This window comes from Terrapene carolina, unplaced genomic scaffold (assembly GCF_002925995.2).
Source record: "Terrapene carolina triunguis isolate 2854851 unplaced genomic scaffold, T_m_triunguis-2.0 Scaffold192, whole genome shotgun sequence".
Lineage (NCBI taxonomy): Eukaryota > Metazoa > Chordata > Testudines > Emydidae > Terrapene > Terrapene triunguis.
In genome coordinates, this window is record NW_020664543.1 from 27,024,026 (window position 1) to 27,039,033 (window position 15,008).

The 15,008-nt window shown below is 44.6% G+C and overlaps 1 pseudogene; it reads right to left on the minus strand.

Moving 5' to 3' along the window:
• Positions 1-902: 902 nt before the first annotated feature.
• LOC112120061 overlaps positions 903-15,008 on the minus strand; it is a 16,454-nt pseudogene continuing 2,348 nt past the window's right edge.

The window sequence follows — 15,008 nt, forward strand, 5'->3', positions numbered from 1 at the left end:
AGTTATGGGGTTACCTTCACCTGAGTTTACAGTAAAATCATTTACATAAAAGGTGGCAGTGTTGAGGTAAATTTTGTACACACAGATAACTGCTTAGAGTCAAACAATATACCAACACTGTTACAAACTGGATAGATTTTATCCCCATCTTTGCTGTTGAGAGGAGCTGGCTTTCCAGGATGATACAGTTCCTGTTGTTCCTTCATTCTCTTGAGTTGGAGCTTAAGTCTGTCCACTTTTGCCTTAGCTTCTAGTTACTGCAATCAAATGTATGCCATTCATGTTCAAAACACAGGCACTCTCTTTCAGCAGCTTCTCTTTCCATATCAGCTATTTTTGGTTCATGTTCAAACTGCTGCTGGTTTCTTACTGCAATCATTTCCCCTGGATCTCCTTCCTTATCACTGGCAATTAGCACTGTCTAGCTTCTTCATTGTTGTACCTGAAAGGCTAGTTGTAGGTGTTTCCAACTTCACATCTTTCAGTAATACATACATAGCAAAACTTCATTACTTCACATACAATGATAGTACATAAATCCAATGAGGTATTAATGTTTAGCAGATCAAGACCTTTGGAATGATACCTCACAAGGCAAACTTGGACCAAACAGATCATAATTATATTACAGTGGTAAATATGGAGGTGCCAGGGTGTTGTTTTGGGGCATAGAGTGTCACACTCGTTTATCTTGTGATTTTTGTCCACTCCCTCCCATCCCTCATGTGTTTGATAATTTACAGTGGTGCCAACCTTCCTGCAGGAGGGTCGGGGAGGAAATTCCAAGGGTCACAGAGGCCAGAAGGTTGGGTACATAGGTGTCCTCCAAGATCATAAAGACTAGGGAGTACGAGGCTAGAAAGGCTGATTTCAGGGTCCCCCGTGTGATATTCTCCCATATCTCAGTGACAGAGTCTGAGCTGGGAACTCCACCCTATTCCCACCCAGGGGAAGATTCTCTTCCCAGGGACAGAGGCTGGTGGGAAAGTGAAGATTGGGGACTCATCATCAGCATCCAAAAATGTCACCTGCTTACGTTCACAGTCCAGACAAACCCAGATCCTGCTGGGGACCCAGCTTTGGAGCAGGGGAGTCGGAGGGGAGGTGAGAGCCCAGCACCGACCCCACCAGCACTCTACAGCCCAGATCCCCCACTCAGGGTTATGACTGATCCCTCCCTTCCTTTTCACAGACTCTCTGGCAACTCCAACAGCCCAGAATTACCCACCCCCCACCTCCACCTCCCAGCAATGTCTCCCTGAGGTGAATCCCTCACACCCCAGCACACAGAACTCAGTGTCAAATCTCTTAGGATTGTCGGGCAGATCCTGCCATGTGTCTCTCCATCTCACACTTTTCCGATCCTCAGACAGGATGAGCTGGGGATGAGCTGTGTCTGGATCCAGAGTCACATTCACTGGGGAGAGAGAGAAGCAGAGCATTAGGGGCAAAGCTCAGTCCTGGGGGAGAGTTTGATCATGTCACTGACAGAATCTGTCCCAGCTGGAGAGTGAACCAGGAAATCTCCCTCTTCCAGGATTTACCTGTCAGCTCTGAGATCTCAGCCCAGTGCTAGGCAGAGATGGGCCAGTGACAGAGTGAAAGAAGCAGCTGGGCAAGGCCTTAGATTCAGAATTTTTCCTGTCCTGCCCTGACCTCTCCCCCTCCTCAAGAAGGGAACTAGAGACTCTGGTACCACAGGGTTGCCCCAGCAAATTGTACAACCTTAAATATCACTGTGTCCCAGCTGCCCCTTTGGTGGACTTTGGTATGGGGCCTCCCCACTGCATCCTGTCTACTCTGAAATGTCACATCTCAGATAGCAAGAGGCCAAATGGTACTAGTATTGAGCATGCCCAGAATTTCACTGCTTAGCAGCAGTTGCAGCACAAAAGTAAATTAGCACAAGAGAGGGAGGGAGGGGTTTTGACACTGTATTGCTGAAATATGACCATGTATATCATTGTTCCTACCACTACAATTGCAACAAATCTTATACAGGAGTATGTCATGTAAGGTATCAATGGAAAAATTACAATCTATCAAATAAGATTATACAGTTTAAATCCATGTATCATCACTGTATCTGAAGTTATCAATATTGGCGCTCTCTCTCTCTCTGTATCCCAAATGTGTCTGTTCCTGGCATAACACCCATCAGGTAAAATCTACATTGAAGCCAGACAGCTTTGTGTTTATGGCCCATCAAAGGCAATTAACTCTCATAATGGCCATAGACTAAATTAATCCCACCCAGCAAGCCTTCCTGTGGACACCCGAGCCAGAATGTGAATAATGGCTGTGACTGTGAGTCATCAAAGAATGTAAGGGCATGTGACCCTAGACTCCATCTTGTGTAATTTTATATAAACTGAGACTGTGAGCTTTGTTTGGGACAGTAAAATTCCATCTGCATGGCAGAGGGTATAAAAGACCTTGGAAACATCTCAGTTTTGTCTTAATTTCCTGTCTCATTTCTCTGGACTGGATTTCTAGCAAGCAAGTTCTAAACAAGGACTGATGATACCCAAGCTGTTTGGGTAATTTCCAGAGAGACTTTTGCAAGCTAGCAGTTTATTCCACCACTGATTCAAACCTGACATAAGAACTTTGCAATCACTCGTATGTATATGATTTCCTTGACCATTTTAACTCTCTATTTCTTTTCTCTTAAAATTAAACCTTTAGATTTTAGCTACTAAAGGATTGCCAAAAGCAATTATTGGGTAAGATCTGAGTTACATATTGTCCTGGCTGTGTGGCTGATCTCTTGGGATCAGAGGAACCCTTTGTTTGATGAACTTGGTTTTCAATAACCACTTATAAAGTCTAGTGTCTGGGTACTGAAACAAGGGCTGGGATGTATAAGGGGACTGCATTTTTGACTTCTTGTTAACCAGTGTGGTGAGACAGAAAATTACTTTTGTTTCTGGCTTGGTATATCTAATGGTAGCATAATCACCAGTTTGGGGTGAGTCTGCCCCATTTCTCATCAGTTTGTCCTGAATCTGGTATCCTCAGCTGTGACCCACCGAGGCACGGTGACAGGGGTTAAAACAAGTCAAGGCGGTTCATGGTGGAACGAGGAAGCAGCTACATGTGTAGGAGAAGGTGCAGAATAGGTGGCTGGTGGAAAGAGAGAGAGGGTCATGCTAGTGATGGGGAGGCTGAAGTGATGCCCTGTTTAACAGAGACAGGACCATGCTGGGATCATGGTGGTTGGAGAGAGGAGAAAAGAGACAAGATCACAGCTCTGATCACAGGAGCTCCCCAAATCTGTATAATGGAGCCAGGAGAGCCCCTGTCTGTGATCAAGGCCCTGTTTCTCCACTTGAGACTGGAGCAAGAATCTCCCACAGACACAGTCCCTGCTCACCCTGTCAGTATGGGGACTTTGCAGAGCTACTGGCTTTCTTCAGAGGGGAGAAGATGAAGAAAGAAACAGAGTGTCATTGGAGATAGTCCATCAGCACAGGGTGATAAAACAAACTACCCCTAGAGTAGTGCTATGGAGGTGCATGTCCCACTGGATCTCTATGAGTGGGGGCTGCTATTACAAATCTCTGTAGGGTGTAGTGCAGGGGTAACCAATTCCCCCCCCCCCAAGGTCCAGATATCTTGGTCCAGGTACAGTCAAGGTCCAGACTCCAGAGAAAAGAAGAACAAAAAATTAACAATAATGATAAGTAAATAAAAATATTTTGGGGTCCATTCAAAAGCCCATAGTCCACCTATTGACTATCCCTGGTGTAGTGCACATGCAGGTGGTGGAGGGGCAGAAAGAGTAGATGCCATATGATATAGATTCATTATGGTGTGGTAGGGCAGGACATAGGCACAAACCCTGCTTCACCTCATGATGTCCTGGGAAATGCAGGGTGTTGGAGAGGTCTGCCTGAACTATCACATCCATGCCCACATTCAAGGAAAGAGAGGCACATTGTCTCATGGGAACTGATATTTGGATTTTGATAAAATGTGATCTTTAATTACCTTCTTCTCTAGTTCTTCTCCACCCTAAAACCAAGCATATAATTAGAAATGAGAGCTGATCTGAACCAGTTCTGTATGATTCAATATTACAAAACTAATATACTGAGGAAAAAAGAAAGACAGAATTTCTTCCAGATGTATGCTGCAATATTAAGCTGCAGAACCTCCATTGAGTTGCATGAATGTTTCTCTACCATGGTGTAGCTTCACTGCAGAATTAGCTCAGGATCTTACCTGGCTGTTGCGCCCATACACAATAATACACCCGTTTACTGCCCATACACAAAAATTCTGACTCAGGTTTGATGATGCCTTAATCCTAGGGTTAGTGGAAAGCCTTGGAGTACAGGCGATAGCCCAGTTTAACTCAGGTTGGTTACCTGCCCACTTTCCAGTGTGAATGGAGGCTAATCAACTCAGTTGCTGATAGTCCTCCAGTGCCTTCCCACAATTCCTCCTGGGACATTTTCTTAGCCACTACCTAACTCCCTTCTTCTACACCACAGGCCACCTTCCAGTTTATAGACATTGGTTTGGTGTTTAAACCCTACATTGCATATGGTCTGCTACAACTCTACTGCACTTCCAGAGTACTTGTACAGAGATGCCATCTAGGAGATCATCCTCCCAGCATGCTACCAGCTGGTCAGGTACTAATATGAAGATCCTGGTGGACCTCTAGTGTGAGATCAGTAACACCCACAATTTGGGGAGGGATGGAGTCAAAATATGCTGTTCCAGGAGGACATCTCCAAGCTGCTGGCAGAGGAGGGAATTCACCAGAGGGAATCACAATGCAGGGAGAAAATCAAACCCTCAAGACCACATAAAATCAAGGATCACATCCTCAGTCTGACAACTCACTGGGAATGAGCCCTTTCTATGAGGAGCTGGGCCAGGTGCTGGTATTGCCCCAAGCAGAGATCCCCCTTTCCCCTTGGATGGGCTTTGGACTATGGATGGTACTGGTGTTTGACCAGGCAAAGTGGAACCAGAGGAGCTGGAGCAAATGCTACATGCTTTGTGACATAGCCAGGATGACCTAAAGTCTGAATCCTAGGACCTCTTCAGAGAGGAGATGGGAGAATGGACCAGGGAGGATGCAGAAAAGGGACCAGCATTGCAGCAGCTGGGTAAGAGGCAAGCTGCTATATTTGTTAGTGTTATGGGGAATATTACAACTGTTTATGACCAGTCTCATCACTGCCATAGGGATGTTATGTACTCGGGATCAGCTTTGATAACAAAGCTTTAACTGAGGATAGAAGAAACCTCTATTTTCCCTGCTCCTCCTTTCTTGCCCCCTCCTCCCTGGCCATGTGGATTCCAAGTGTGCGTGGAGGTGACAGGGTGTGTGTGTGGGGGAGATAAACACAAAATCAGTGATGTGTTGTGGCACACTCTGCTGCATGCATCAAAGCAATACAACCAGCAATACTTGCAAACATAGGGAAATGGGCAGCAGAAGAGGTGGAGAGTGAGTGAGATTGGGAGCTTTACCTAGGTACATTTAATCCTGACTCAATGAACGGGTGTGGACTAGATGATTTCTTCGGGTCCCTTCTAGCCCTACATTTCTATGATCTCATACTGACACTAGCATTCAAACATTTCTGGAGGCAGCTTACATAGTAAGTTCCATGCAAAGTCCTTGGTGAGGACAGCACCATTGTGGACACAGCAACATGGGTATGACTTGTGTCGGGCTTTTCAGTGGGGACACTCACATCTGGGCGACACTAACCCAGTTGCTCAGGCCCAGGTGTCGATCACCTGGACTAACTCTGCAGTGAAGATGTGTCTCTAGAGACTACACATTTAAAATACTTTTCTATTATAGGAAGTCCAATTACCCATGTAACTATTAACACATTACAAACAGTTTCCCCACTGACACACTACAATTATGTTGCAAAATACTTGGCAATAAAGGCTTAATTCTTCACCCATTGAGGTCAATAGCAAATCTTCCATTTAGTTCAGGGGGAGCAAAACTAAATGCAAAGGTACTAATCTTACAAAGACAGATGCACGTATTTAACTTTGAGATCCCACAGGGGTCTGTCCTGAGTCTGGTACTACACCTCTACCCTGATACAACGCTGTCCTCGGGAGCCAAAAAATATCTTACCGCGTTATAGGTGAAACTGCGTTATATTGAACTTGCTTTGATCCGCTGGAGTGCACAGCCCTGCCTCCCCAGAGAGCTGCTTTACCGCGTTATATCCGAATTCGTGTTATATCAGGTCTCGTTATATCGGGGTAGAGGTGTATTCAGTATTTTCATTAATGACTTACATAATGGAGTGGAGAGTATGCTGTTCGGAGTAGATATTAGGAAAAACTTTCTAACTACAAGGGTAGATAAGCTTCGGAACAGGCTTCCGAGGGAGATTATGAAATCCCCATCACTGGAGGTCAGAGAGTTCATCATTATTCATAAAGATTTACAATTGTGGAGAAAAATTAAATTACAAATATGTATACTTGGATAAAATGACTTGGGTATTTGCTATTTCTTTGGTTAATAGAAATAAATCTATTTAGAGTTACTTAGGTCTTACCACAGAAGTGAAAAGGTTTCATTTTCCTCTTCTTTTATATATTACATGTCTTTATTACATTAGGGGCTTGTACACACTAGTGCTTACTTAGGTAGAACTTAAGTCGCTCAGGGGTGTTGAAAAGCCACCCCAAGTGACGTAAATTACACCAATCTAAGGACTTGTCTATACTTACTGCTAAATTGGCACTGCTGCGATCAACACAGCAGTGTCGATTTAGTGGGTCTGGTGAAGACCCACTAGGTTGATGGCAGAGCACTCTCCTGTCGACTTTGTACTCTACCTCCCCAAGAAATGTAAGGTAAGTTGGCAGGAGAGCGTCTCCCATCGACTTCAGTTATGTAACTTAGGTAACTGAAGTAGCATAACTAAGGTTGACTTACAGCGTTAGTGTAGATGCGCCCTCAGTGCCAGTATGGACAGTGGTATGTTGGCGGGAGAAGCTCTCCTGCCAACATAGATACCGCCGCTCAGGGAGGTGGAGTAATTATGCCGATGGGAGACTTCTCTCCCATCAGCATAGATCGTCTGCACTAGCAGCATTACAGCAGCTCAGCTACATCAGTACAGCTGTGCTGCAGTAGTGATTCTGGTGTTGACTAGCCCTAGGTTGTCAACATTTCTATTCAAATTACTGTTTTATTTCTATGACATTTATCTCATGGGTCATTTCTCAGTATTGTCAGTACTAAAGTTAAGACTGAGTGCTCATTTCTATGTAAACCTCTTCCTTTTAACTGCATGTTGCTTTTTTCAAATTATCTTCTGGCGAGAAATGATCAGTCTTGGGCTTAACCCCACATTAATAAAAATAAAGAAACACGTGAGCATGCACACAAACAAACCAAAATTCCCACCCTAATCAAGCTATAGCTTTGTACAAAGTTGTAACCGTGGAGTGAGGAGAAATGACACTTACCAAGTGCTGCAGTAAGCTTCCCTTTAAAAAGTACAGAAATAAATATTAATGATTATTCAGAGTTTCTTTCTGTATTGGCACACAGTTAAAGGACTGAATTCTATGTGTATGAAATTCACCATGGAGTTCAGGGCTGTGTCTGAGTTATGTGAATGCTGGGCAGAACGATTTTACAGTCAATATATTTTGACTCTAACTCAGAACTTGGTTTTGAAGTTTTAAAATTGCTATAAATTTGTTTGCTCTCTGAAGATTGTGAGCATTTACTTACTGACTTTCCTCAGAGGTAGTTCTATAGGGCTTAGCCACTGAGGGTGTGTCTACACTGCAATAAAAGGCCAAAGGCTGGCCTGGAGCAGCAGACTCAGGCTCCCGGGGCTTGGGCTGCCTAGCTATAAAATCACAGGGTGGGCAAACTTTTTGGCCCGAGGGCCACATCTGGGTGGGGAAATTGCATGCAGGGCCATGAATGACGGGCTGGGACACGGGGTTGGGGTGCGGGAGGGGGTGTGGTGTGCAGGAAGGGGTTCAGGGCAAGGGGCTGGGGCACAGGAAGGGTGCAGGGTGAATGAGGGGGCTCAGGTTGGGGTGCGGGAGGGTGTGGGGTGCAGCTGGGGGCTCAGGCAGGGGGTTGGGGTGCGGGAGGAGTGCGGCAGGGGTTGGGGTGCAGGAGATGTTTGGGGTGCAGGCTCCGGCCCAGCGCCGCTTACCTTGAGCGGCTCCAGGTGGCAGCGGCGCGCAACGGGGCTAAGACAGGCTCCCTGCCTGCCCTGGCCCCACACCGCTCCTGGAAGCGGCTGGCACCTCGTTCCTGCGGCAGTGTAGACCTAGCCAGCCCAAGCCCGAACCCAAAGATCTACACTGCTACTTTTAGCCCTGCAGCACAAGCCCTGTGAGCCCGAGTCAGTTGATCTGGGCTCTGAGACTCACTGCTGAAGTTGTTTGTTTTTGCTTGTAGACGTGCCCATAGTGTCACTGTACTTTAGGTGTAGCTTGCTACTTTTCCTCGATCTGCTGGCAATGCCCCTACTTATACAGCCCAAAATGCCGTTAGCCTTCTTGGCAACAAGAGCACACTGTTGACTCATATCCAGCTTCTCGTCCACTGTGACCCCTAGGTCCTTTTCTGCAGAACTGCTACCTAGCCATTTGGTCCCTAGTCTGTAGCAGTGCAAGGGATTCTTCCGTCCTAAGTGCAGGACTCTGCACTTGTCCTTGTTGAACCTCATCAGGTTTTTTTTGGCCCAATCCTCTAATTTGTCTAGGTCCCTCTGTATCCGATCCCTACCCTCTAGTGTATCTACCACGTCTCCCAGTTTAGTGTCATCTGCAAACTTGCTGAGAGTGCAGTCCACACCATCCTCCAGATCATTAATAAAGATATTAAACAAATCCGGCCCCAGGACCGACCCTTGGGGCACTCCGCTTGAAACCGGCTGCCAACTAGACATGGAGGCATTGATCACTACCCGTTGGGCCCGACGATCTAGCCAGCTTTCTATCCACCTTACAGTCCATTCATCCAGCCCATACTTCTTTAACTTGGTGGCAAGAATACTGTGGAATCCTCTTCTGCATTACTTATCTTGCCCATCACTCCTCCAATAACATTTTGGAATGAAGTTTATCCAATTTAAACTTACCTCAGATTTTTTAAAACTACATGAACATGTACACACTCACACAAACAAATCAAACAAAAGACACAAACAGGTCAATATACAACTGTGTAAGTGTGTACAAACAATGTATTTGTGGAAAAAGGGAAAATGAAACTTACCAATTTCTTCAGTACGTTTCCCTTAAAAATATAGAAATAAATATTATCATCTCCTTTCTTCACAAAACAGTTAAAATATGTATGAAATTCACTAGGAGCACAGAGGGATGTGTCTGAATTTTGTGGAAGTTGGACAAAGACATTTTTTATGCATGAAATTCACCAGGGTTTACAGATAGCTGTGTCTGAGTGATGTGAGAGATACTATTATTTTCTCCGTAACCAAGGAACAAATGTGTTTATTTACTGACTTACCACAGGGGCATCTTTATAGGGCCCATCACTGTAACGTTAATGCACTATACTTTAGTAGCAAAAAAGAGATTTGAAGTACAAATAGGAGAGACTAGGCTTTGCAGAACCTTGTCTCAAGTGGGACCAGAGATGGACACCAGTAGCCCCCTGAGAACTGGGAGGAGCAGGAGCTGGAGGACCAAGCAGGATGTAGGGATGTAAAAGGTTAACCGGTTAACTGGTAAGCATTAGTCTTACCAGTTAACCCGCCTTCACCGTTAATTCCGGGACGGCCGGCCCCAGCAACCCTGCGCCGGCCAGCCTGCTGACCCCGGCAGCACCACCTGGCTGGAGCAGCCCCAGCCACCAGAGCAGTGCCACCTGGCTGGAGTGGCCCCAGCCACCAGAGCAGTGCCGCCTGGCTGAAGTGGCCCCAGCCGTGCTGCCTGGCCAGAGCGGCCAGAGCAAAGCCGGCCGGCTGGAGCGGCCCCAGCCACAGCAGCCGCAGGATTGTCCCCAGACGCACCAGCGGGCTGGCCCTTTAATTGGTTAACCATTTAAACAAAATATTTTTAATCATTTAAATGGTTAATTTTTTAAATGGTATTTACATCGCTGGCAGGATGCAGATGCATCAGCTATGATCTGATTCTCTGGCTCAGTTCTACTGCCGGAGACTCTCCTCCCTCTAGTTCCCCTCCACACCTCCCCTCTACCAATAAATTCACATGTATTCTTCTCCTTTATTTAGGACAAGACCAGCAGGTCACATATTCTTTTAATGTTAAATTCCTGAAGTGCCCTTATTCATTTAGTAGGCTAAAACCTGTATTTACAATATATTTCTCCCTCTAATATTTACCTTTCCTTGTAAAGAGATAAACAGTGAGGCTAATGAATCCAAACAAAACCACCAGGATCACACTCAGAGCCACCATCCAGGGATTAACCCTCGGGAAAAAGGGATCTAAAAAACAAAAAATCCAGGACTTGCCTTAGTTTGGAAGCGGTGACTAAAAACATATGTTTTTATTCCATACAAATACATAAATAGTGCCCAGCATGATTTGTGTGAGATAAGAATGAAAGAATGGTCAGGTCTACCCTACACAACCAACCAGAAACTGATTTTAAAAATGGCTCCAACCAACACAGCTTTAACACTGATTTATCCTTGAAAAAACAGGCCTGATTTGATTCATTGATATTCAGAGGGCCATAGAGTTCGGATATAAATTCTCTGTTAATAAAACCCCATCGACTTCAATAGAGTTACACCAGCAAAGAATTTGGCACTCAGTGTTCAGCAAAATTCAGAAATTGCCAAATTAATTATCATATTTTTGAAAAACCCACTATTACCCCCAAATGTTTGGATAAGAATCAAAATTCCTCCAAACATCTGTGCAGCAAACTAATTACATTTCATTTGCTGTTCTTGTGCTCACAGTCAGAGGTAGATTAAGGTTTCATGAGGCCCTGGGCCACAGAAAGTGGGGGGGCCCTCCCCAACTCTCCTGCCCCGTTCTGCCCACGGTCCTGCCCACAGCCCCACCCCATTCTCATTGAATGTCAGAAGAAACAACATCACGACTTAGGTGGCATTTCACACAACAATTAATGAAGAATGAGTTGGTGCAGCAACAAGATCACAAACAAGCCACAGTACAAAATTTACCACATTAAAAAAAGTCATTTACGGTGCATTTAAGGTTGCAGGAACAGAAAGTGTCAGTGGATTGAATGAAAATTTCTTCTAAAAATGTTGGAAGCTTGTTTTTTTGCTTTTGGGTTTTTTTGTTTGTTTCCTTTATTTTGTGCTGTATCAGGAAAGTCGGACTCAACATTAAATATACATGAAATCCAAATCTTTGACAGTCTGAATATAATTAAGGGAATCAAATTGCCTGAACTGTGACTCATAGAATCATAGAATATCAGGGTTGGAAGGGACCTCAGGAGGTCAGCTAGTCCAACCCTCTGCTCAAAGCAGGACCAATCTCCAACTAAAAAACCTCTAAGGAAGGAGATTCCACCACCTCCCTAGTGAAAATGTTTTTTCCTAATATCCAACCTAAACCTCCCCCCACTGCAACTTGAGACCATTACTCCTTGTTCTGTTCTGACTCTGCAAATATACCAGCCTCCCATCTTCTTTGTTTGTATGTGGATTATGAAATATCCACCACAGATTCTTCAGTTCTTTTCTTCCTATGTTTTGTTTAGTTTCTAGTGGTGGTGAGTTCAGAGTGGGGTTTGGATGGTAACTGACCTGCTATAGAAATGGCTGATTCCTTGTCTTGATTAAGAATGGTGTTCCTGATGCAGCAGGACAAGTTTTGGTTTGAATGCTCCGTTACAATGATAGCAGTTTTTGTTTCAAACAGGCCGTTATCACCTTGGGATGTTGTTTCAGAGAGTGACAGTAGATATCTCCCACTGAGATCTCTTCACAGTACTTCAGGCTCTGGGTACCAATCAGTTGATTGACAAACCACCCAGATCCCTCCATTCTGGTGACCCTCAACAGAGATGAGAGGAGCAGAGCCCAGACCTAAGGGGAAAAATACATAAAATGGTGTTAATTCCATGAATTAATTTATAAAGCATAAGGGAAAAGGGACAGTTTGTGGATCCCTTACTCACACTAGAAAGCACTAATTCACATGGATAGTCAGTGGAAGGGATAAATGAATACTGGAATCTCTGAAATCCCAATACGTATGGGGACACAAAAATGTGAACAAGTATTTAAAATAATTTCACTGAGTCAGTGGGAAATATTGTCATCTTAACACAGGAGTAACTGAGTGCTGAGCACCTTTGGAGATATGACACTTGATTTAGATATTTAAATAGGACCTGAACTCTTTGAAAATCTGGTTTTTAGTGCATTGGATATATATATATATAAACTGGCTTAATGGTTAGTGTCAAAGGAGCAGGGGAGAAATGCTCAGTCTTGTGTAAGAGTGGAAAATACATAACTTCCCACCCCACCCACCATCACCATTATACTGCCTCCGCAAATAACAAGGCTGCATTCGATTTTAAATAATCTCTAAGTAACAACCAGCAGTGAACCAATAAGAAGGCCATAAAAGTGTGGCAATCCCACCATAGCCACACATCCTAGAAACAGCTGCAGAGCAACTGGAAGGCCATATTTGTCCAGAAGTCCTTTCTCTCCTAACTTCAAACAAAAATTTATTTTGGGCAAGAAAGTGCCTTGGCCATCCTGAAAATGTTTTTAACAACATGTTGGGAAAGTTTTCAGACTATTTTCCCCAAGTATGAACATTGCAGTTTGCTGAAATTTAGATGCACTGTGTTATTCTAAAACAATTCACAAGCAGGGAGTCCGAGTTACTGTAATAAGAAAGAAAGAATAAAGCCTGTAGCCCACACAAAGATAATACAGACACAAGCCACTGACCTGCTACCTGCAGTTCCAATACAGCTACTTCATCAAATGTATCATCTTGAACAAAGCAGTGGTATAGTCCTTCATCAGAGTGTCTGATATTGAAAATCCTCAAGGCAACGTTTCCATCTGTGAGCCCAGCTTTCAAAAGCTCCGTCCTTCCCCGATACTCTGGCATCTGCATTTCATACTGATCCTTCCCATCATGGTACCAGTGCACAAAGGAAGAAAACTCAGACCGGAACCATCTCACCTCCATGTTTACAGCACTCATCCTGGGGGACAGGTGACAAGATAACACTGTTTCCTGACCCACGATGGCAATGACAGGGTCACTGGGTCCAATCACTGTGAACTGGGCTGCACCAGGACAAAAATAAAATAAGCTCAAAGGAAAATGAGGATTTGATATGAAGGTCATATCCAACAGGTTCTATTTTATACGAACTTTCCAGAAAATTCACCCAGAGGCAGATACCTGCCATGAAAAACTTCAGTTTGAATGTTTAAGGAAGAGCAGTGCTCTGATCTAAGAACAGACAGCCTCAGTATATGGCACAGGCACACACCACTAAGATAGTGTGTAGAGCTGATAACAGGCAAGCTTGGTACTGAGGATTTCCCTACACCCCCACCCCGAATTTCCCCAACACCCCCCCAGTAGTCAACTAGTTACATACAGTGCCAATTTAGTCATTGATTGGAAATTTGAATTGAAATGAAACACTAACACACTTTAAAAGCATATACAATGTATGATAAAATACTTGTACCTAAAAAAGTATAATAGGTTTGAAAAGTGTGAACAAAGATTAGCTTTTTGACACACCTGTTGTTTTTTCTGACAATGTTGGCACATTTGTTTTGGCAATGTTGGCCAACCTTATCATTTCAAAATTATGATTTGTAAGCAAGGTCTGAATGACTCTCCCCTGACAGCTAATGATGAGCCAGGGGTGGGGCGAAGGCTTCAGGACCAGACTGTATTTACATGAACTCACCTACTCTGCCTAGGTATCCAGCAGACAGAGCTGTGTTGCCCAAGTGATCAATTTTGGTTGGTGTTGGGTTACAAATCACTTTAGTATTGAATGTGGGGGTCCTGAAATGTTGTTATCCTTATTGTATGAGTAAAGGGCAGCAGAACTGTACTTAGCCTGTCCTGATTGAGGGGGGCACCCTGAGTGCTTAAGTTTTGCCAACTCTGAGCCCCGGCACATCTAGGCTTGGCAGTTCATCACCTCTGGGCTTGCCATATCAGTTATGAAAGTAAAAAGCCTGCTTGAGCCCTGGCACCTCTTTCATTACAAATTAAGCACTGGTCATGCTCAACTGAACTCACTCACTAAGCAAGGAGTTTGGATGGCAGATCCCAGTGGAAGTGGGGGTGGAAGAGAACAGAGGTTTTGCTTGGTGATGTGGGCTGTCCCTAAGAATCACATGCACTATTTGACTTGCCCCCCCTCACCTATTTAAAGATAGAGCTTATTAGGCTCCATAGAGATTCTTTTGTTTTGTTAAGTGGTCGCTAGAGCTGAAATCACTAATAATCAGGTCTAAGTGCTTAGACCTGCTGTAGGACAGTGTCTCTGTGGAAAAGACAGCCCAGCCTGAACTCGCTGTGAGGTTCCCCCACTGAGAGCTGAAATCACAGAGAGCTGGGTGGAACCTCAAGAGACCGACTTGCAGAGGTCACAGTGGCAGGTGGCAGCAGAAGGTGACAGCACAGGGCCATCGGCAATGGAGTGGTGGAGTGAACGGTGGCATGACAAACAACAGCGGCCATAGTGAGTGGCCGGAGCGAGTGGCGAGCAGCTGGAGGAACAAGCAAGGTGCCTTCTCCCCTGCACCCTCCCAGGGTGGGAGGTGAACTCATGTGAAAGCACCTCTGAACTCTGGGTCTTCACTGACCAAGGACAACAACTATGAGTGGGATGCGGTAGAGGGAGAAAAGAAGGACACATTAAAGAAACATTTGTTGGTTGGACTACATTTTAGTGACTTTGCTCCAGAATGCTAGATTTCTGACTGAGAAACTTATATAAATATACATTTTCTAGTAGGCCAAGATTTTTAAAATGCATTATTTGCCAA